The sequence below is a fragment of the Myodes glareolus genome, chromosome 26 (assembly GCF_982192425.1).
Source record: "Myodes glareolus chromosome 26, mMyoGla1.1, whole genome shotgun sequence".
NCBI lineage: Eukaryota > Metazoa > Chordata > Mammalia > Rodentia > Cricetidae > Myodes > Myodes glareolus.
This window is the reverse complement of record NC_142051.1, coordinates 43,753,249-43,762,036: the sequence shown is the minus strand read 5'-3', so window position 1 is coordinate 43,762,036 and position 8,788 is coordinate 43,753,249. Positions and strand designations below refer to the sequence as shown.

General features: G+C 46.5%; 2 pseudogenes; both read left to right on the top strand.

Annotated features, from left to right (window-relative positions):
- Nucleotides 1-976: 976 nt before the first annotated feature.
- On the top strand, nt 977-2,474 carry LOC148117796 (calcium-binding protein 39 pseudogene; annotated as a pseudogene).
- On the top strand, nt 2,474-3,007 carry LOC148117795 (calcium-binding protein 39 pseudogene; annotated as a pseudogene).
- Nucleotides 3,008-8,788: the final 5,781 nt, after the last annotated feature.

Sequence of the window (8,788 nt, the reverse complement as noted above, 5' to 3'; positions counted from 1 at the left end):
TTCAGCAGTGGTGATGTATTTCATCGGCGGGAAGTACTCGGGATTAGAAAATCGATAGATTTTTTTTTCCCATTCCAAGACTTTTTTTAAATGTAAAGTTATAAAAGAGTTACTATCTGGGGGAGGTGGTGTGTGCCGTGGCACACATGTGAATGTCAGGGGTCACAGCCTGTGAGACTTCGCTGCCCCAGGTTTGTATGTTCTGTCGGCCTCTTAACAGGTCAGTTCCTAGCTATTACTGATGATTGCAACATGACACCCATTAGCCTTTTCCTCAGGGATGTGACTGAGGGCCTAAGAGACTGGCACCTGTCTTTGAGTAACTTCCTAGCTGGTTCTAGTGTATAGTCAGGGTGAACCACTGTTTTGGAAGTATCTTAGGTGGCTGATGCATACCTGGGCATTTCCTGTGAATCCCTGGGCTCCCATCTACCATCTAATAAAATAGATGTTACTTAATTTGTACCTGTGTGAAGGCATGAATAGTATGTGTGCTGCCAGAGATAGCTGGAGAAGTGGCTCGGCGGTTAAGAGCACTGCCTGCTCTTCCAAAGGTTCTGAGTTCAATTCCCAGCAACCACTTGGTGGCTCATAACCATCTGTAATGAGATCTGGTGCCCTCTTGAGAAAGAGATCTGGTCAGTCGTCCTCATCAACTTAACCATGAAACCCAGTAGGTTCAATTCAACAGACAAGTTCAACACAACCACAGGGGACTCCCAGTCTGGAGCTCAGTGGAGACCGATGTCTTGGGAGAGCTTTGACGTCGTCATCTCTGTGGTGCACTTCTTGCTAAAACCTCACCTGCTGGGCATGCAGCAGCCTCCAGTGGTGCCTCAGTTTGACCCCAGCTGCCTGGTTGTCCTGGTGCCACCCACAGCGTGACAGTGATGCCAGGCAAGCCCATCTTCTGTTTTCCCTGGGTACCCTTTTCATCATTAGCATAAGATGATACAGTTCAGTCCATGGGCTCTCACATCCTAAGATTAATCAGGGTCACCACAATTACACCACCAGGACATCAGCTGCTGTATCAACACACAGCTGGAGAGAGGGCTCAGTCAGTAAGTCAAGCCTGAGGACTTGGATTTGGATTCCTAGCACCCTTCTGAAAAAGCTGGGTTAAGGGAAACTCCCAGGAACCCACAAGAATGACCCCAGCTAAGACTCCTAGCAATAGTGGAGAGGGTTCCAGAACTCTAATCAGATTGGTGACTACCCTAATTGTCATCATAGAGCCTTCATCCAGTGATGGAAGCAGATGCAGAGATCCACAGCCAAGTTCTGGGCCAAGTTCTGGGAGTCCTGTTGAAGAGAGGGAGGAGGGATTGTAAGAGACAAGGGCACCTGCAGATCCTGGACAGACAGGGAACCTCTTTGGGACCAACCTAGGCCCTCTGCCTGTAAACGGGGAACCAGGGATTCTCACATCACTTAAGCCAAAAAGCTTAGGTATTACCTGCTTCCCATTTCTTTCCTTCCTGTGTTGGCCAGTTTAATGTCAACTTGGCACAAGTTAGAGTCATCAGAGAGAGGGGGGTCTCAGTTGAGAAAATACCTCCGTCAGATCCAGCTATAGGCATTTTCTTAATTAGTGACTGATGGCGAAGGGCCCAGCCAATTGTGGGTGGTGCCACCTCTAGTGGTGGTCCTGGGTTCTATAACAAAGTGGACTGAGAGAAGTTGAGGTGATCTCATAGGCGAAGGCAGTGCCGGGCCTCAAAGCCACAGCCAAAGTCAGAGCACAGTAGTGCCTGGGGCCACCGCGGGAGCCCTTTGCCAGGAGCAGCTGTGGGCGGAGGACAACGGAGGGCCAGAGCGCTCAGGTGGGCGCGCACCGCAGGGATCGAGCAAGCAGCCTTGAGGCGGCCATAACGCAGTGAGGGAGCTCCTTGGGCCGGCCCAGCCCCGTCTAGTAACAGGTAGAGCGCAGTGGAAGCCTTTGGTGCTGCCTTCATGTGGTTCCCGTTTGGAAAGTCTCAAAAATCTCCGGCAGATATTGTGAAGAGCTTGAAGGAGAGCTTGGCAGTTTTGGAAAAGCAAGACATTTCTGACAAAAAAGCAGAAAAGGTTACCAAAAATGCTTCCAAAAAGTTGGTTGCCTTGAAAGAGATTCTGTATGGCACACAGGAAAAAGAACCTCAGACAGCAGTCGTAGCTCAGCTGGCTCCAGAACTGTACAATAGTGGACTCCTTAGCACTCCGGTGGCTCATTGGCTTTGAGGGTAAAAAAGATGTGGCTCAAATTTTCAACCATATTCTCAGAAGGCACATTGGGGCAAGAACTCCTGCTGTTGAATACATCTACACACAACAGAATATTTTGTTCATGTTATTGAAAGGGTGTGAGTCTCCAGAAGTAACTTTCAGTTGTGGGATAATGTTGGGAGAATGCATCAGACACGAGCCACTTGCAAAAATCATTTTGTGATCGGAACAGTTTTATGATTTCTTCAGAAATGTTTGACATAGTTTCAGTTGTATTTGCTACATACATTTGACACAGTTTCAGAAGCATTTGCTACATACATTTGACATAGTTTCAGAAGCATTTCCTTCATTCAAGGATTTACTCACAAGACATAAATTGCTCAGTGTAGAATTTTTGGAACAGCATTTTGACAGATTTTTTTCAGTGAATATAAGAAGCTACTTCATTCGGAAAGTTATGTGGCAAAGAGATGGTCACTTCAGCTTCTTGGTGAACTTCACAATCACGACAAATTCCATTGGCAAACCTGAGAACCTCAAGCTAATGATGAACTTTCTCTGAGACGAGAGCCGAAACATCCAGTTTAATGCCTTTCACGTGTTCAAGGTGTTCATGGCCAACCCCAACAAGACACAGCCTATTCTAGACATCCTCCTCGTGAACCAGAACAAACTCATCGAGTTCCTCAGCAAGTTTCAGAACGACAGGATGGAAGACGAGCGGTTCAATGATGAGAAGGCCTTTTTAGTCGAACAGATCAGGGATTTGAAGAGACCAGCTCAGCAAGAAGCCTAATTGCCAATAAACACCACAATATCCCATCCAACTGCAGCAGTTGCTGTTAGCTACTCGGCATCAGACACTCTCATGGATTCATGAGGAACATTACTGCCGATCTGTTGTTAAGTGAACGGTTTTCATTTACCTTTCTGTTTTTCAGGCCAGGTTGGAGAATGTAGCTGCCACCGCCTACAGATTAGTGCACACGTGGTCTTCCCCTTGATCTCTGTGTCATTCTCCTGCTACAGGAGTTCTGAATGTGGCTGAGTTCACGAGAGAAAAAGCGTTGATGTCATCAGCTGACACCACTCATGGCCCCTCCTCTTTGCAGATCTCTGCAGCATGGGACGGGCACGTCTGGCATCCCAGAGCCAGATCATTGCCGTCGCCAAAGGAACATGGTGTGCACAGGGATTTTTTTGGAGATCAGAGGGGAATTGTATCCAGAGTGATCTTTGGGGAGGATAAAGTTGACGTGCAAATAAACTGATACTGAAAGTTAACAGCTTCTCGAACGTGGAACGTCATAAAGTCATAAGAAAAGTGTATATATGCTTGCCACAGCTTTCTAGAACTTTCTGACATTTGATTTCCTTGAGACTTGTGAACCTGGATGTGTTGAAAGATATTTGTTCGTTTTACTTTCGAAGGTATTTTAAAGCAGCAGTGACACCTCACGTTACATTCAACAAAGTTACGGGTTTATTCTGTATGTAACTCTTAGAATGCTCATTTCTTAAATTTAAAAATCATTTAATTTAAAACTTCAAATTTAAAAATCATTTAACTTGTACAGCAGAGGAATGTTATTGCAGTAGTATGTAACTATTACCTGAGTTTTTTTTAAAAAAATGCTCAAATGTAATCGAAATACTCGATCATATGAAAATGCTGATTTTTTTTAACATTTAAGGATCACAGCACTATAAGAAAAAGAACCGATCCCTTGTACTCAGTTACCCCGTGGGGCACCGTTGGCAGCTGGAACTACAGACCTGGAGCTCAGTCCTCTACGTGGACTTGCAGAATATTGGCCTTATTCACTCAAAATGAGTCCCAAGATTGCCATACCTATGAATGATACAGATTATGCTAATAATGCTGATTCTTTGTGGGGCGGGGGGGGGGGCTCTGTAGATCCCCCTTTCCTTCTCAGAGTAAGTCATATCCGGTACAGTAGTCGTGAAACTGAATAGTTAAAACTTCGGCTTCTCTTGGGAAAAGAAGAGCCCTGGCTCTAAACAATGTCTCCTAGACTGTATCTCTGTAAAGTTACTATGTCTCCTAGACTGTATCTCTGTAAAGTTACTATGTCTCCTAGACTGTATCTCTGTAAAGTTACTAGGATGGGGTCTGTCCATCTCAGTGACACACAGGTCACAACGAACGATTTAAAGTCTGAGTTTGCCCGATCCAGTTCAGCATGGCTGTAGCTGACTAAAAACAATGACGATTCTTTGCTAGCCTCTGTTACAAACTGAACGATTCAGGACCAGTAAAAGGAGCCCCCCCCCCCCCAAGCTGGGGTTTGACCGAGTTTTAAGGCTTCCTTCCTTCAAGGAACACAAGTCAGAAAAACCATTCCAGGAGATGCAGGTGTGTTCTTTCTATTTCATTTAGATGGCAGTGTTCGATAAAGAGTTCCCAAGGCTCTCTCCACCAGGGTGTGGGTGGAAGAAGAGAGGAGAGGAGAGGGGAGGGGAGGGGAGGGGAGTGAGAATTGGTCGATAGTGGAAATAGGAAAAACATTCAGTCTCCTGGACTAAGAAATCCTCAGCAGGAGACAGACTCGGCCGAGCTGACCCGGTCCTCGCCATCCTGTGCCATGAGTCAGGATTTAAGGGTGACCGCAGCCATTACACCAGGTGGAAGGGGTGTCCCCTTGCCGAGCTTGCTCTTAGAACTCCAGACAGAAAACAGCTTCCACGTGGGCAAGCATTGAGTAGTGCTAGAATCCTGGTGTGCAAGATGAGTGCGGTGTGTCAAAGAAATGTGTGCTTCTAATGCGTTGGGAGCTGGAGGCAGAGCAGGCTTCTGGCTTGTTCCTAAACAGAACAACGTGAAAACAATCCAAACTGAAAAATGCATTTGACCTGTGATCATTTTTACTAGGTTTCTATTACCAAAACAGTTATCCTGGGTGTGGTTTCTTTGGTGTTGTAAAGGGTTAATTTTACTTAACACAGTAACTTGATGTGATTTTTTTTAAACCCTTAAAGAAGTGGGAGATGTATATGATTGTTAACGGCATGGGAGTGTTTCCTTTCTCCTGAAGAAAAGTGAATATCTTATTGGAATATCTGGCTGGCCCCGTAATTCAAATGAAAATAAAATTTTGGAGAAATTGAAAAAAAGAAGAAGAAAGAAAAGAAAAAGAAAGCAGACCGAGCAAGCCATGGAAGCAAGTCAGCTAGCATCACCCTTCCATGGCCTCTGCATCAGTGCCTGCTTCCAGGTTCCTGCCCGGCTTGAGTTCCTGTCCTCACTGCTTGTGATGATGGAACCATGAGGGACATAAACCCTTCCCTCCCTAAGTTGCTTTTGGTCATAGTGTTTCATCACAGCCATGACAACCCTAACCAGGACACTCCCCCTCTTCGCGTCCCTAGGGCTGAAGCCCTGACACACCACCATCCTCTTCCCAGCCTCCCATTTGCGCCCCTAACCAGGGGCCTAAGCTCCAGAAGCAGCTGGCCCTGTCCTTAGTTTTTTTGTTGATCAGTTGGGTTTTGGTGCCTGGTACTTGGAGATATGGAGGAGACTTTCGGGAGACAGCGAGACAGATGGGTTTGCTGCCTTCACTGTGACCTTGGTCCCGTGGGGAGACAGGAGCTAAGTCAGGAAATGGCTGAACAGAAATGACATCGTGGCATGTGCTGTGGGGACAGGCAGAGCCTCCATGCTGACTTTCTTGTCTGTGCTTGGGAACGCCCCACACAGACACAACCTTTCCAAGAACAAGTCTGTTCGTCCCTTCCTCTACTAATTTTTCATGCCTGTCTTTGGCTGCACACATGACTGGACTGCAGCGTGGCTTAGAAGCAGGTTTTTCTCTAGCTGACTTCTGCCATCAGCCCGCTCTTCTGGGTTCTCGGCTTGTGGCTGGTTTCCTGCACCCTTGTTGTGACACCTTCCACACCTTTGTTCCTTCCTCCTTTCCCAATCACACGCTCAGCCCCTACACCCTGTGTTGACTTGAATTGCTTCACCCAGGGTTGCACACCCCAAGCTTCTGGTTAGACATTCTTCCCGCTGTGTTACGATGGCTTGCAGGGCTGCCTTCTTGTCGAATGGCACCCTCCCTCCACATCTGGTAGGCCTGTCTTTCGCCTCTCTATCTATAGACAAGTCGTCATGCTTGGTCCCAGGAGATATCAAGATGTAACACTTCTAGCTGGGCGGTGGTGGCACATACCTTTAATCCCAGCCCTCGGGAGTCAGAGGAATGTGGGTTTCTATGAGTTTGAGACCAGCCTGGTCTACAGAGTGAGTTCCCAGGACAGCCAGAGCTACACAGAGAAACCCTGTCTCAAAAAACTAAATACAACTACAACAGTAACAACAATAACAACCCCCCCACTACCAATACAAAAACAAAAACAGTAATAATCCTTTCTGAGTATTGATTACGCTAGTCATTCTCTAAAGGTTTTACCACAGCCATAAGGGCAGCACTATGATTAACACCCCTTTGGACAGTTGAAGAAGGCCCCAAAGGGTTAAGTAACTTGTTCAAAGTATTTCCCAGTCATAGTAAGTGCTAAACAATGCCCCTCCCACCAAAGTTTTATTATAAAAATAGGAAGCTGAAAATAATTCACTCACTCATCTACTCCTGAGTTGCTACAGACAGCAATATGTCTTCATTATTCCACATTAAAAAGGAACACATTTCTATTTAGATCTCTCTGTGTGTGAGTCTGTGTGTGCATACCACATAGTCAGGTGCCTTCAGAGGCTGGAAGGTGTCAGATTCCCTGGAGCTGGAATTATGGGTGGCTATGAATTGTCCAGGGTGGGTGCTAGGAACTGACCTCAGGTCTCCTGTAAGAGCAGCAAGTGCTCCCATCAGCTGACTTGGCTCTCCAGCCCTTAAGTATCCCATGATCCTTTTTGTATGTGAGGAAAATTCCCCAATTAAAGCGTTTGTGTGTGTGTGTGTGTGTGTGTGTGTGTGTGTGTGTAGGGGGTATTACTGTGTAGCTTCTCAGACTGGTCTTCAACTCACAGTAATCCTCCTGCTTTAGACTAATACTAGGATTACAACTGTATGCCAAAACGATTGGCCTGATAGTTAATTCTTTTAAGGGGAAGAAACAGAAAATGCACACTTTCAATATTTACAGTGTGTAGATCAGAGAATCTACCATGGTCTACTTACATCAATCTCGTGAGGTGTTGTGCTAGGTACAGACTGTGCAAAAAACAGCCTTTGCACACTTGAGATTACAGAGGTTCAAGTGAACTTCCCCCTCCCCCCAGATTTGGGTGGGGACAGCCTCAGAGAAAGTTATTTACCCAAGTGGCCAAACCAACCTGTTCAGGAGACAGGGCTCTAGTCCCCTCCCTGATCATTTGTTTTGGCTCCATCCCAGTCTAAGCCAAGATTGGAAATGCCTGAAGCAAGCAGAGGTTCAGAGCAGCTGTTCTTGGTGGAAAGGTGTGGCACTTCCTCGGAGCTGTGCAAGGCAAGCGTGTTGGTTCCTGACACCTCTGAGCAAGACCTGTTGGGCAATGGGCTTGTGGTGAAAGCCCGGCCACCCGTGTTCATAGGTGGCGCTGTTCTGTGGAAATTCACGGTGCCCATTGGGCGCAGCTTCGCCTGAGTTAGGATGTGTGAGTCAGTCTTAGAAATGCACACAATTAGAACTTTGCCCGCCTCTCATTTGCTTGCTCGACTCTCAAGGGGAGGGGCGTTCCCAAGTGGACTTATAAGGACGGCGCGGAGCACATTGGGTAAGGGTGCTGGTCTGTCAGGCTGTGCCGCCCTGGGTAATTCACTGTCTTTTTCTGGGCCACCACCATTTTTCCTCTCTGCAAAGTAAAGATAGAGAAAATTATATCCACGGTCTCCCTCAGCCAGCTGCATCTCTCCTTGCCTCTGTGACCTGCCCTGATTCTTCTGGAGTTCCCTGGGGACAGCGGGAGGACTGGGAAGGATGGGTGGAGGGCTGAGAAGGGGTGGATGTCTGGGGTAGATGGTAGAGGGCTGGGGAGGATGGGTAGAGGGGGCGGGACTGAATGGCTTTTGTCTGAATCAAGGCCCTGTTCCCACCAGAGACTGATACACAGTACTAAAAAAATATCTTCTCATTTATTTGGGTGAAATGGGGGTTATTGACTGGGATGAAGTCTGTTCACCTTGGGAAGATGTCTGATACACCAGTTTAAAAAAATCTAATGTTCAAGCTCTTGATTTTTTTCTGCAGGAGAATTATGTGGTTCTGCATTAGAGAATGTAGCACCATCTAGTGTCTGAGCCCAGGATTACAGGAACAATATCCTAGTTTCAACTCTGGCAGCCCTAAAGTTTACAATTTAAAAAGATCTACAGTGCACTTTTATGACACATGTACCTCCCCATCATTCATTTTCATATGAACCTTTGGAACACCGGTTCTAAGAACTTTTCTCCTTCTGACATCCTCCTAGTCCAGAAAGGCAGGCAGTGACTCTTAGATCAGCAGCTCAACTTAGTCATGAATTTCAATAATAACTTCCCCAAACCGTGAATCTGTATTAAATGTCATACCCTGTGGGACCCATGTATTATCTTACACAACCCAGTCGATTGTC